The sequence below is a fragment of the Bidens hawaiensis genome, unplaced genomic scaffold (assembly GCF_021521415.1).
Source record: "Bidens hawaiensis isolate Kalapana, Puna unplaced genomic scaffold, B.hawaiensis_p1.1 tig00013293_1, whole genome shotgun sequence".
Classification (NCBI taxonomy): Eukaryota; Viridiplantae; Streptophyta; class Magnoliopsida; order Asterales; family Asteraceae; genus Bidens; species Bidens hawaiensis.
In genome coordinates this window covers 428972-445272 of record NW_027492124.1, presented here as the reverse complement: position 1 = coordinate 445272, position 16301 = coordinate 428972, and positions in this window count along the sequence as shown.

Genomic DNA, 16301 nt, shown 5'->3' with positions numbered 1-16301 from the left:
AATGGACGGTTCTAGGAATACATGATATGGAACAGACTTGAACATACGGATTCAAGATATAAAATGCAAATATTTACTCTTAAAAGTATATAAGCCTTTTTTTAATACAATGTTGAAATTAAGACTTCAAATTATACACATTTAACCCTTTTAGGAGCGTTGGTTAAACCCAAACATTGTAGATTATGTCGACACGAATTCGTGGGTATATATCAAACCCGAGCGTTGACGGTCCATTGTGTTGAGTCGTTGATTTTGCGCGAATTCGGTCGGTTTCTGTCATGCTCTTTAGACGTTACGGTACCAGAACTACTCCAAAACAAAAAAAGGAAAAAAAACAATATCAAAATGGTTCCCGATCAAAGACTTGCCTTACAATACCGTAACTTTTTTAGTTTATTTACTATATAATTTTTGTGAATTTAATGGACGGTTCTAGGAATACATGATATGGAACGGACATGAACATACGGATTCAAGATATAAAATGCAAATATTAACTCTTAAAAGTATATAAGCCTTTTTTTTAATCAAATGTTGAAATTAAGACTTCAAATTTATACACATTTAACCCTTTTAGGAGCGTTGGTTAAACCCAAACATTGTAGATTAAGTCGACACGAATTCGTGAGTATTTATCAAACCCGAGCGTTGACGGTCCATTGTGTTGATTCGTTGAGTTTGCTCGAATTCGGTCGGTTTCTGTCATGCTCTTTAGTCGTTAAGGTACCAGAACTACACCAAAAAAAAAAAGGAAAAAAAAACAGAACAAAATGGTTCCTGATCAAAGACTTGCCTTACAATACCGTAACTTTTTCAGTTTATTTACGATTTATTTTTTGTGAATTTAATGGACGGTTCTATGAATACATGATATGGAACGGACATGAACATACGGATTCAAGATATAAAATGCAAATATTAACTCTTAAAAGTATATAAGCCTTTTTTTAAGCAAATTTTGAAATTAAGACTTCAAATTTATATACATTTAACCCTTATAAGAGCGTTGGTTAAACCCAAACATTGTAGATTAAGTCGACACGAATTCGTGAGTATATATCAAACCCGAGCGTTGACGGTCCATTGTGTTGATTCGTTGAGTTTGCGCGATATCGGTCGGTTTCTGTCATGCTCTTTAGACGTTACGGTACCAGAACTATTCCAAACAAAAAAAGGAAAAAAAAAACAGAACACAATGGTTCCCGATCAAAGACTTGCCATACAATACCGTAACTTTTTCTGTTTATTTACGATTTATTTTTTGTGAATTTAATGGACGGTTCTATGAATACATGATATGGAACGGACATGAACATACGGATTCAAGATATAAAATGCAAATATTAACTCTTAAAAGTATATAAGCCTTTTTTTAAGCAAATTTTGAAATTAAGACTTCAAATTTATATACATTTAACCCTTATAAGAGCGTTGGTTAAACCCAAACATTGTTGATTAAGTCGACACGAATTCGTGAGTATATATCAAACCCGAGCGTTGACGGTCCATTGTGTTGAGTCGTTGAGTTTGCGCGATTTCGGTCGGTTTCTGTCATGCTCTTTAGACGTTACGGTACCAGAACTACTCCAAACAAAAAAAGGAAAAAAAAACCAGATCAAAATGGTTCCCGATCAAAGACTTGCCATACAATACCGTAACTTTTTCAGTTTATTTACGATTTATTTTTTGTGAATTTAATGGACGGTTCTATGAATACATGATATGGAACGGACATGAACATACAGATTCAAGATATAAAATGCAAATATTAACTCTTAAAAGTATATAAGCCTTTTTTTAAGCAAATTTTGAAATTAAGACTTCAAATTTATATACATTTAACCCTTATAAGAGCGTTGGTTAAACCCAAACATTGTAGATTAAGTCGACACGAATTCGTGAGTATATATCAAACCCTAGCGTTGACGGTCCATTGTGTTGAGTCGTTGAGTTTGCGCGATTTCGGTAGGTTTCTGTAATGCTCTTTAGACGTTACGGTACCAGAACTACTCCAAAAAAAAAAAGGAAAAAAAAACCAGAACAAAAATCAAAGACTTGCCTTACAATACCGTAACTTTTTCAGTTTATTTACGATTTAATTTTTGTGAATTTAATGGACGGTTCTAGGAATACATGATATGGAACAGACTTGAACATACGGATTCAAGATATAAAATGCAAATATTTACTCTTAAAAGTATATAAGCCTTTTTTTTTAATACAATGTTGAAATTAAGACTTCAAATTATACACATTTAACCCTTTTAGGAGCGTTGGTTAAACCCAAACATTGTAGATTATGTCGACACGAATTCGTGGGTATATATCAAACCCGAGCGTTGACGGTCCATTGTGTTGAGTCGTTGAGTTTGCACGAATTTGGTCGGTTTCTATCATGCTCTTTAGACGTTACGGTACCAGAACTACTCCAAAACAAAAAAAGGAAAAAAAACCAGATCAAAATGGTTCCCGATCAAAGACTTGCCTTACAATACCGTAACTTTTTTAGTTTATTTACGATTTAATTTTTGTGAATTTAATGGACGGTTCTAGGAATACATGATATGAAACGGACATGAACATACGGATTCAAGATATAAAATGCAAATATTAACTCTTAAGAGTATATAAGCCTTTTTTTTAATCAAATGTTGAAATTAAGACTTCAAATTTATACACATTTAACCCTTTTAGGAGCGTTGGATAAACCCAAACATTGTAGATTAAGTCGACACGAATTCGTGGGTATTTATCAAACCCAAGCGTTGACGGTCCATTGTGTTGAGTCGTTGAGTTTGCTCGAATTCGGTCGGTTTCTGTCATTCTCTTTAGTCGTTACGGTACCATAACTACACCAAAAAAAAAAAGAAAAAAAACAAAAAAAAACGGTTCCCAATAAAAGACTGCCATACAATACCGTAACTTTTCCAGTTTATTTACGATTTATTTTTTGTGAATTTAATGGACGGTTCTATGAATACATGATATGGAACGGACATGAACATATGGATTCAAGATATAAAATGCAAATATTAACTCTTAAAAGTATATAAGCCTTTTTTTACGCAAATTTTGAAATTAAGACTTCAAATTTGTATACATTTAACCCTTATAGGAGCGTTGGTTAAACCCAAACATTGTAGATTAAGTCGACATGAATTCGTGAGTATATATCAAACCCGAGCGTTGACGGTCCATTGTGTTGAGTCGTTGAGTTTGCGCGAATTCGGTCGGTTTCTGTCATGCTCTTTAGACTTTACGGTACCAGAACTACTCCAAAACAAAAAAAGGAAAAAAAACCAGAACAAAATGGTTCCCGATCAAAGACTTGCTTACAATACCGTAACTTTTTTAATTTATTTACTATTTAATTTTTGTGAATTTAATGGACGGTTCTAGGAATACATGATATGAAACGGACATGAACATACGGATTCAAGATATAAAATGCAAATATTTACTCTTAAAAGTATATAAGCCTTTTTTTTAATCAAATGTTGAAATTAAGACTTCAAATTTATATACATTTAACCCTTATAGGAGCGTTGGTTAAACCCAAACATTGTAGATTAAGTCGACATGAATTCGTGAGTATTTATCAAACCCAAGCGTTGACGGTCCATTGTGTTGAGTCGTTGAGTTTGCGCGAATTCGGTCGGTTTCTGTCATGCTCTTTAGACGTTACGGTACCAGAACTACTCCAAAACAAAAAAAGGAAAAAAAAACCAGATCAAAATGGTTCCCGATCAAAGACTTGCCTTACAATACCGTAACTTTTTTAGTTTATTTACGATTTAATTTTTGTGAATTTAATGGACGGTTCTAGGAATACATGATATGGAACGGACATGAACATACGGATTCAAGATATAAAATGCAAATATTAACTCTTAAGAGTATATAAGCCTTTTTTTTAATCAAATGTTGAAATTAAGACTTCAAATTTATACACATTTAACCCTTTTAGGAGCGTTGGATAAACCCAAACATTGTAGATTAAGTCGACACGAATTCGTGGGTATTTATCAAACCCAAGCGTTGACGGTCCATTGTGTTGAGTCGTTGAGTTTGCTCGAATTCGGTCGGTTTCTGTCATTCTCTTTAGTCGTTACGGTACGATAACTACACCAAAACAAAAAAAAGAAAAAAAACAAAAAAAAAACGGTTCCCAATAAAAGACTGCCATACAATACCGTAACTTTTCCAGTTTATTTACGATTTATTTTTTGTGAATTTAATGGACGGTTCTATGAATACATGATATGGAACGGACATGAACATATGGATTCAAGATATAAAATGCAAATATTAACTCTTAAAAGTATATAAGCCTTTTTTTACGCAAATTTTGAAATTAAGACTTCAAATTTGTATACATTTAACCCTTATAGGAGCGTTGGTTAAACCCAAACATTGTAGATTAAGTCGACATGAATTCGTGAGTATATATCAAACCCGAGCGTTGACGGTCCATTGTGTTGAGTCGTTGAGTTTGCGCGAATTCGGTCGGTTTCTGTCATGCTCTTTAGACTTTACGGTACCAGAACTACTCCAAAACAAAAAAAGGAAAAAAAACCAGAACAAAATGGTTCCCGATCAAAGACTTGCTTACAATACCGTAACTTTTTTAATTTATTTACTATTTAATTTTTGTGAATTTAATGGACGGTTCTAGGAATACATGATTTGAAACGGACATGAACATACGGATTCAAGATATAAAATGCAAATATTTACTCTTAAAAGTATATAAGCCTTTTTTTTAATCAAATGTTGAAATTAAGACTTCAAATTTATACACATTTAACCCTTTTAGGAGCGTTGGTTAAACCCAAACATTGTAGATTAAGTCGACACGAATTCGTGAGTATTTATCAAACCCGAGCGTTGACGGTCCATTGTGTTGATTCGTTGAGTTTGCTCGAATTCGGTCGGTTTCTGTCATGCTCTTTAGTCGTTAAGGTACCAGAACTACACCAAAAAAAAAAAGGAAAAAAAAACAGAACAAAATGGTTCCTGATCAAAGACTTGCCTTACAATACCGTAACTTTTTCAGTTTATTTACGATTTATTTTTTGTGAATTTAATGGACGGTTCTATGAATACATGATATGGAACGGACATGAACATACGGATTCAAGATATAAAATGCAAATATTAACTCTTAAAAGTATATAAGCCTTTTTTTAAGCAAATTTTGAAATTAAGACTTCAAATTTATATACATTTAACCCTTATAAGAGCGTTGGTTAAACCCAAACATTGTAGATTAAGTCGACACGAATTCGTGAGTATATATCAAACCCGAGCGTTGACGGTCCATTGTGTTGATTCGTTGAGTTTGCGCGATATCGGTCGGTTTCTGTCATGCTCTTTAGACGTTACGGTACCAGAACTATTCCAAACAAAAAAAGGAAAAAAAAAACAGAACACAATGGTTCCCGATCAAAGACTTGCCATACAATACCGTAACTTTTTCTGTTTATTTACGATTTATTTTTTGTGAATTTAATGGACGGTTCTATGAATACATGATATGGAACGGACATGAACATACGGATTCAAGATATAAAATGCAAATATTAACTCTTAAAAGTATATAAGCCTTTTTTTAAGCAAATTTTGAAATTAAGACTTCAAATTTATATACATTTAACCCTTATAAGAGCGTTGGTTAAACCCAAACATTGTTGATTAAGTCGACACGAATTCGTGAGTATATATCAAACCCGAGCGTTGACGGTCCATTGTGTTGAGTCGTTGAGTTTGCGCGATTTCGGTCGGTTTCTGTCATGCTCTTTAGACGTTACGGTACCAGAACTACTCCAAACAAAAAAAGGAAAAAAAAACCAGATCAAAATGGTTCCCGATCAAAGACTTGCCATACAATACCGTAACTTTTTCAGTTTATTTACGATTTATTTTTTGTGAATTTAATGGACGGTTCTATGAATACATGATATGGAACGGACATGAACATACAGATTCAAGATATAAAATGCAAATATTAACTCTTAAAAGTATATAAGCCTTTTTTTAAGCAAATTTTGAAATTAAGACTTCAAATTTATATACATTTAACCCTTATAAGAGCGTTGGTTAAACCCAAACATTGTAGATTAAGTCGACACGAATTCGTGAGTATATATCAAACCCTAGCGTTGACGGTCCATTGTGTTGAGTCGTTGAGTTTGCGCGATTTCGGTAGGTTTCTGTAATGCTCTTTAGACGTTACGGTACCAGAACTACTCCAAAAAAAAAAAGGAAAAAAAAACCAGAACAAAAATCAAAGACTTGCCTTACAATACCGTAACTTTTTCAGTTTATTTACGATTTAATTTTTGTGAATTTAATGGACGGTTCTAGGAATACATGATATGGAACAGACTTGAACATACGGATTCAAGATATAAAATGCAAATATTTACTCTTAAAAGTATATAAGCCTTTTTTTTTAATACAATGTTGAAATTAAGACTTCAAATTATACACATTTAACCCTTTTAGGAGCGTTGGTTAAACCCAAACATTGTAGATTATGTCGACACGAATTCGTGGGTATATATCAAACCCGAGCGTTGACGGTCCATTGTGTTGAGTCGTTGAGTTTGCACGAATTTGGTCGGTTTCTATCATGCTCTTTAGACGTTACGGTACCAGAACTACTCCAAAACAAAAAAAGGAAAAAAAACCAGATCAAAATGGTTCCCGATCAAAGACTTGCCTTACAATACCGTAACTTTTTTAGTTTATTTACGATTTAATTTTTGTGAATTTAATGGACGGTTCTAGGAATACATGATATGAAACGGACATGAACATACGGATTCAAGATATAAAATGCAAATATTAACTCTTAAGAGTATATAAGCCTTTTTTTTAATCAAATGTTGAAATTAAGACTTCAAATTTATACACATTTAACCCTTTTAGGAGCGTTGGATAAACCCAAACATTGTAGATTAAGTCGACACGAATTCGTGGGTATTTATCAAACCCAAGCGTTGACGGTCCATTGTGTTGAGTCGTTGAGTTTGCTCGAATTCGGTCGGTTTCTGTCATTCTCTTTAGTCGTTACGGTACCATAACTACACCAAAAAAAAAAAGAAAAAAAACAAAAAAAAACGGTTCCCAATAAAAGACTGCCATACAATACCGTAACTTTTCCAGTTTATTTACGATTTATTTTTTGTGAATTTAATGGACGGTTCTATGAATACATGATATGGAACGGACATGAACATATGGATTCAAGATATAAAATGCAAATATTAACTCTTAAAAGTATATAAGCCTTTTTTTACGCAAATTTTGAAATTAAGACTTCAAATTTGTATACATTTAACCCTTATAGGAGCGTTGGTTAAACCCAAACATTGTAGATTAAGTCGACATGAATTCGTGAGTATATATCAAACCCGAGCGTTGACGGTCCATTGTGTTGAGTCGTTGAGTTTGCGCGAATTCGGTCGGTTGCTGTCATGCTCTTTAGACTTTACGGTACCAGAACTACTCCAAAACAAAAAAAGGAAAAAAAACCAGAACAAAATGGTTCCCGATCAAAGACTTGCTTACAATACCGTAACTTTTTTAATTTATTTACTATTTAATTTTTGTGAATTTAATGGACGGTTCTAGGAATACATGATATGAAACGGACATGAACATACGGATTCAAGATATAAAATGCAAATATTTACTCTTAAAAGTATATAAGCCTTTTTTTTAATCAAATGTTGAAATTAAGACTTCAAATTTATATACATTTAACCCTTATAGGAGCGTTGGTTAAACCCAAACATTGTAGATTAAGTCGACATGAATTCGTGAGTATTTATCAAACCCAAGCGTTGACGGTCCATTGTGTTGAGTCGTTGAGTTTGCGCGAATTCGGTCGGTTTCTGTCATGCTCTTTAGACGTTACGGTACCAGAACTACTCCAAAACAAAAAAAGGAAAAAAAACCAGATCAAAATGGTTCCCGATCAAAGACTTGCCTTACAATACCGTAACTTTTTTAGTTTATTTACGATTTAATTTTTGTGAATTTAATGGACGGTTCTAGGAATACATGATATGGAACGGACATGAACATACGGATTCAAGATATAAAATGCAAATATTAACTCTTAAGAGTATATAAGCCTTTTTTTTAATCAAATGTTGAAATTAAGACTTCAAATTTATACACATTTAACCCTTTTAGGAGCGTTGGATAAACCCAAACATTGTAGATTAAGTCGACACGAATTCGTGGGTATTTATCAAACCCAAGCGTTGACGGTCCATTGTGTTGAGTCGTTGAGTTTGCTCGAATTCGGTCGGTTTCTGTCATTCTCTTTAGTCGTTACGGTACGATAACTACACCAAAACAAAAAAAAGAAAAAAAACAAAAAAAAACGGTTCCCAATAAAAGACTGCCATACAATACCGTAACTTTTCCAGTTTATTTACGATTTATTTTTTGTGAATTTAATGGACGGTTCTATGAATACATGATATGGAACGGACATGAACATATGGATTCAAGATATAAAATGCAAATATTAACTCTTAAAAGTATATAAGCCTTTTTTTACGCAAATTTTGAAATTAAGACTTCAAATTTGTATACATTTAACCCTTATAGGAGCGTTGGTTAAACCCAAACATTGTAGATTAAGTCGACATGAATTCGTGAGTATATATCAAACCCGAGCGTTGACGGTCCATTGTGTTGAGTCGTTGAGTTTGCGCGAATTCGGTCGGTTTCTGTCATGCTCTTTAGACTTTACGGTACCAGAACTACTCCAAAACAAAAAAAGGAAAAAAAACCAGAACAAAATGGTTCCCGATCAAAGACTTGCTTACAATACCGTAACTTTTTTAATTTATTTACTATTTAATTTTTGTGAATTTAATGGACGGTTCTAGGAATACATGATTTGAAACGGACATGAACATACGGATTCAAGATATAAAATGCAAATATTTACTCTTAAAAGTATATAAGCCTTTTTTTTAATCAAATGTTGAAATTAAGACTTCAAATTATACACATTTAACCCTTTTAGGAGCGTTGGTTAAACCCAAACATTGTAGATTAAGTCGACACGAATTCGTGAGTATATATCAAACCCGAGCGTTGACGGTCCATTGTGTTGAGTCGTTGAGTTTGCGCGAATTCGGTCGGTTTCTATCATGCTCTTTAGACGTTACGGTACCAGAACTACTCCAAAACAAAAAAAGGAAAAAAAACCAGATCAAAATGGTTCCCGATCAAAGACTTGCCTTACAATACCGTAACTTTTTTAGTTAATTTACGATTTAATTTTTGTGAATTTAATGGACGGTTCTAGGAATACATGAAATGGAACGGACATGAATATACGGATTCAAGATATAAAATGCAAATATTTACTCTTAAAAGTATATAAGCCTTTTTTTTAATCAAATGTTGAAATTAAGACTTCAAATTTATACACATTTAACCCTTTTAGGAGCGTTGGTTAAACCCAAACATTGTAGATTAAGTCGACACGAATTCGTGGGTATTTATCAAACCCGAGCGTTGACGGTCCATTGTGTTGAGTCGTTGAGTTTGCTCGAATTCGGTCGGTTTCTGTCATTCTCTTTAGTCGTTACGGTACCATAACTACACCAAAACAAAAAAAGGAAAAAAAACCAGAACAAAATGGTTCCCTATAAAAGACTTGCCATACAATACCGTAACTTTTTCAGTTTATTTACGATTTATTTTTTGTGAATTTAATGGACGGTTCTATGAATACATGATATGGAACGGACATGAACATACGGATTCAAGATATAAAATGCAAATATTAACTCTTAAAAGTATATAAGCCTTTTTTTACGCAAATTTTGAAATTAAGACTTCAAATTTATATACATTTAACCCTTATAGGAGCGTTGGTTAAACCCAAACATTGTAGATTAAGTCGACACGAATTTGTGAGTATATATCAAACCCGAGCGTTGACGGTCCATTGTGTTGAGTCGTTGAGTTTGCGCGAATTCGGTCGGTTTCTGTCATGCTCTTTAGACTTTACGGTACCAGAACTACTCCAAAACAAAAAAAGGAAAAAAAACCAGAACAAAATGGTTCCCGATCAAAGACTTGCTTACAATACCGTAACTTTTTTAATTTATTTACTATTTAATTTTTGTGAATTTAATGGACGGTTCTAGGAATACATGATATGAAACGGACATGAACATACGGATTCAAGATATAAAATGCAAATATTTACTCTTAAAAGTATATAAGCCTTTTTTTTAATCAAATGTTGAAATTAAGACTTCAAATTTATATACATTTAACCCTTATAGGAGCGTTGGTTAAACCCAAACATTGTAGATTAAGTCGACATGAATTCGTGAGTATTTATCAAACCCAAGCGTTGACGGTCCATTGTGTTGAGTCGTTGAGTTTGCGCGAATTCGGTCGGTTTCTGTCATGCTCTTTAGACGTTACGGTACCAGAACTACTCCAAAACAAAAAAAGGAAAAAAAACCAGATCAAAATGGTTCCCGATCAAAGACTTGCCTTACAATACCGTAACTTTTTTAGTTTATTTACGATTTAATTTTTGTGAATTTAATGGACGGTTCTAGGAATACATGATATGGAACGGACATGAACATACGGATTCAAGATATAAAATGCAAATATTAACTCTTAAGAGTATATAAGCCTTTTTTTTAATCAAATGTTGAAATTAAGACTTCAAATTTATACACATTTAACCCTTTTAGGAGCGTTGGATAAACCCAAACATTGTAGATTAAGTCGACACGAATTCGTGGGTATTTATCAAACCCAAGCGTTGACGGTCCATTGTGTTGAGTCGTTGAGTTTGCTCGAATTCGGTCGGTTTCTGTCATTCTCTTTAGTCGTTACGGTACGATAACTACACCAAAACAAAAAAAAGAAAAAAAACAAAAAAAAACGGTTCCCAATAAAAGACTGCCATACAATACCGTAACTTTTCCAGTTTATTTACGATTTATTTTTTGTGAATTTAATGGACGGTTCTATGAATACATGATATGGAACGGACATGAACATATGGATTCAAGATATAAAATGCAAATATTAACTCTTAAAAGTATATAAGCCTTTTTTTACGCAAATTTTGAAATTAAGACTTCAAATTTGTATACATTTAACCCTTATAGGAGCGTTGGTTAAACCCAAACATTGTAGATTAAGTCGACATGAATTCGTGAGTATATATCAAACCCGAGCGTTGACGGTCCATTGTGTTGAGTCGTTGAGTTTGCGCGAATTCGGTCGGTTTCTGTCATGCTCTTTAGACTTTACGGTACCAGAACTACTCCAAAACAAAAAAAGGAAAAAAAACCAGAACAAAATGGTTCCCGATCAAAGACTTGCTTACAATACCGTAACTTTTTTAATTTATTTACTATTTAATTTTTGTGAATTTAATGGACGGTTCTAGGAATACATGATTTGAAACGGACATGAACATACGGATTCAAGATATAAAATGCAAATATTTACTCTTAAAAGTATATAAGCCTTTTTTTTAATCAAATGTTGAAATTAAGACTTCAAATTATACACATTTAACCCTTTTAGGAGCGTTGGTTAAACCCAAACATTGTAGATTAAGTCGACACGAATTCGTGAGTATATATCAAACCCGAGCGTTGACGGTCCATTGTGTTGAGTCGTTGAGTTTGCGCGAATTCGGTCGGTTTCTGTCATGCTCTTTAGACGTTACGGTACCAGAACTACTCCAAAACAAAAAAAGGAAAAAAAACCAGATCAAAATGGTTCCCGATCAAAGACTTGCCTTACAATACCGTAACTTTTTTAGTTAATTTACGATTTAATTTTTGTGAATTTAATGGACGGTTCTAGGAATACATGAAATGGAACGGACATGAATATACGGATTCAAGATATAAAATGCAAATATTTACTCTTAAAAGTATATAAGCCTTTTTTTTAATCAAATGTTGAAATTAAGACTTCAAATTTATACACATTTAACCCTTTTAGGAGCGTTGGTTAAACCCAAACATTGTAGATTAAGTCGACACGAATTCGTGGGTATTTATCAAACCCGAGCGTTGACGGTCCATTGTGTTGAGTCGTTGAGTTTGCTCGAATTCGGTCGGTTTCTGTCATTCTCTTTAGTCGTTACGGTACCATAACTACACCAAAACAAAAAAAGGAAAAAAAACCAGAACAAAATGGTTCCCTATAAAAGACTTGCCATACAATACCGTAACTTTTTCAGTTTATTTACGATTTATTTTTTGTGAATTTAATGGACGGTTCTATGAATACATGATATGGAACGGACATGAACATACGGATTCAAGATATAAAATGCAAATATTAACTCTTAAAAGTATATAAGCCTTTTTTTACGCAAATTTTGAAATTAAGACTTCAAATTTATATACATTTAACCCTTATAGGAGCGTTGGTTAAACCCAAACATTGTAGATTAAGTCGACACGAATTTGTGAGTATATATCAAACCCGAGCGTTGACGGTCCATTGTGTTGAGTCGTTGAGTTTGCGTGAATTCGGTCGGTTTCTGTCATGCTCTTTAGACTTTACGGTACCAGAACTACTCCAAAACAAAAAAAGGAAAAAAAACCAGAACAAAATGTTTCCCGATCAAAGACTTGCTTACAATACCGTAACTTTTTTAGTTTATTTACTATTTAATTTTTGTGAATTTAATGGACGGTTCTAGGAATACATGATATGAAACGGACATGAACATACGGATTCAAGATATAAAATGCAAATATTTACTCTTAAAAGTATATAAGCCTTTTTCTTAATCAAATGTTGTAATTAAGACTTCAAATTATACACATTTAACCCTTTTAGGAGCGTTGGTTAAACCCAAACATTGTAGATTAAGTCGACACGAATTCGTGAGTATATATCAAACCCGAGCGTTGATGGTCCATTGTGTTGAGTCGTTGAGTTTGCGCGAATTCGGTCGGTTTCTGTCATGCTCTTTAGACGTTACGGTAACAGAACTACTCCAAAACAAAAAAAGGAAAAAAAACCAGATCAAAATGGTTCCCGATCAAAGACTTGCCTTACAATACCGTAACTTTTTTAGTTTATTTACTATTTAATTTTTGTGAATTTAATGGACGGTTCTAGGAATACATGATATGAAACGGACATGAACATTGGGATTCAAGATATAAAATGCAAATATTAACTCTTAAAAGTATATAAGCCTTTTTTTAATCAAATGTTGAAATTAAGACTTCAAATTTATACACATTTAACCCTTTTAGGAGCGTTGGTTAAACCCATACAATGTAGATTAAGTCGACACGAATTCGTGGGTATTTATCTAACCCGAGCGTTGACGGTCCATTGTGTTGAGTCGTTGAGTTTGCTCGAATTCGGTCGGTTTCTGTCATTCTCTTTAGTCGTTACGATACCATAACTACACCAAAACAAAAAAAGGAAAAAAACCAGAACAAAATGGTTCCCAATAAAGACTTGCCATACAATACCGTAACTTTTTCAGTTTATTTTCGATTTATTTTTTGTGAATTTAATGGACGGTTCTATGAATACATGATATGGAACGGACATGAACATACGGATTCAAGATATAAAATGAAAATATTTACTCTTAAAAGTATATAAGCCTTTTTCTTAATCAAATGTTGAAATTAAGACTTCAAATTATACACATTTAACCCTTTTAGGAGCGTTGGTTAAACCCAAACATTGTAGATTAAGTCGACACGAATTCGTGAGTATATATCAAACCCGAGCGTTGACGGTCCATTGTGTTGAGTCGTTGAGTTTGCGCGAATTCGGTCGGTTTCTGTCATGCTCTTTAGACGTTACGGTAACAGAACTACTCCAAAACAAAAAAAGGAAAAAAAACCAGATCAAAATGGTTCCCGATCAAAGACTTGCCTTACAATACCGTAACTTTTTTAGTTTATTTACTATTTAATTTTTGTGAATTTAATGGACGGTTCTAGGAATACATGATATGAAACGGACATGAACATTGGGATTCAAGATATAAAATGCAAATATTAACTCTTAAAAGTATATAAGCCTTTTTTTAATCAAATGTTGAAATTAAGACTTCAAATTTATACACATTTAACCCTTTTAGGAGCGTTGGTTAAACCCATACAATGTAGATTAAGTCGACACGAATTCGTGGGTATTTATCTAACCCGAGCGTTGACGGTCCATTGTGTTGAGTCGTTGAGTTTGCTCGAATTCCGTCGGTTTCTGTCATTCTCTTTAGTCGTTACGATACCATAACTACACCAAAACAAAAAAAGGAAAAAAACCAGAACAAAATGGTTCCCAATAAAGACTTGCCATACAATACCGTAACTTTTTCAGTTTATTTTCGATTTATTTTTTGTGAATTTAATGGACGGTTCTATGAATACATGATATGGAACGGACATGAACATACGGATTCAAGATATAAAATGAAAATATTTACTCTTAAAAGTATATAAGCCTTTTTCTTAATCAAATGTTGAAATTAAGACTTCAAATTATACACATTTAACCCTTTTAGGAGCGTTGGTTAAACCCAAACATTGTAGATTAAGTCGACACGAATTCGTGAGTATATATCAAACCCGAGCGTTGACGGTCCATTGTGTTGAGTCGTTGAGTTTGCGCGAATTCGGTCGGTTTCTGTCATGCTCTTTAGTCGTTACGATACCATAACTACACCAAAACAAAAAAAGGAAAAAAACCAGAAAAAAATGGTTCCCAATAAAGACTTGCCATACAATACCGTAACTTTTTCAGTTTATTTACGATTTATTTTTTGTGAATTTAATGGACGGTTCTATGAATACATGATATGGAACGGACATGAACATACGGATTCAAGATATAAAATGCAAATATTAACTCTTAAAAGTATATAAGCCTTTTTTTACGCTAATTTTGAAATTAAGACTTCAAATTTATATACATTTAACCCTTATAGGAGCGTTGGTTAAACCCAAACATTGTAGATTAAGTCGACACGAATTTGTGAGTATATATCAAACCCGAGAGTTGACGGTCCATTGTGTTGAGTCGTTGAGTTTGCGCGAATTCGGTCGGTTTCTGTCATGCTCTTTAGACTTTACGGTACCAGAACTTCTCCAAAACAAAAAAGGAAAAAATCCAGAACAAAATGGTTCCCGATCAAAGACTTGCTTACAATACCGTAACTTTTTTAGTTTATTTACTATTTAATTTTTGTGAATTTAATGGACGGTTCTAGGAATACATGATATGGAACGGACATGAACGTACGGATTCAAGATATAAAATGCAAATATTGACTCATAAAGTATATAATCCTTTTTTTAATCAAATGTTGAAATTAAGACTTCAAATTTATACACATTTAACCCTTTTAGGAGCGTTGGTTAAACCCAAACATTGTAGATTAAGTCGACATGAATTCGTGGGTATTTATCAAACCCGAGCGTTGACGGTCCATTGTGTTGAGTCGTTGAGTTTGCGCGAATTCGGTCGGTTTCTGTCATGCTCTTTAGACGTTACGGTACCAGAACTACTCCAAAACAAAAAAAGGAAAAAAAACCAGATCAAAATGGTTCCCGATCAAAGACTTGCTTACAATACCGTAACTTTTTTAATTTATTTACTATTTAATTTTTGTGAATTTAATGGACGGTTCTAGGAATACATGATATGAAACGGACATGAACATACGGATTCAAGATATAAAATGCAAATATTTACTCTTAAAAGTATATAAGCCTTTTTTTTAATCAAATGTTGAAATTAAGACTTCAAATTATACACATTTAACCCTTTTAGGAGCGTTGGTTAAACCCAAACATTGTAGATTAAGTCGACACGAATTCGTGAGTATATATCAAACCCGAGCGTTGACGGTCCATTGTGTTGAGTCGTTGAGTTTGCGCGAATTTGGTCGGTTTCTATCATGCTCTTTAGACGTTACGGTACCAGAACTACTCCAAAACAAAAAAAGGAAAAAAAAACCAGATCAAAATGGTTCCCGATCAAAGACTTGCCTTACAATACCGTAACTTTTTTAGTTTATTTACGATTTAATTTTTGTGAATTTAATGGACGGTTCTAGGAATACATGATATGGAACGGACATGAACATACGGATTCAAGATATAAAATGCAAATATTTACTCTTAAAAGTATATAAGCCTTTTTTTTAATCAAATGTTGAAATTAAGACTTCAAATTTATACACATTTAACCCTTTTAGGAGCGTTGGTTAAACCCAAACATTGTAGATT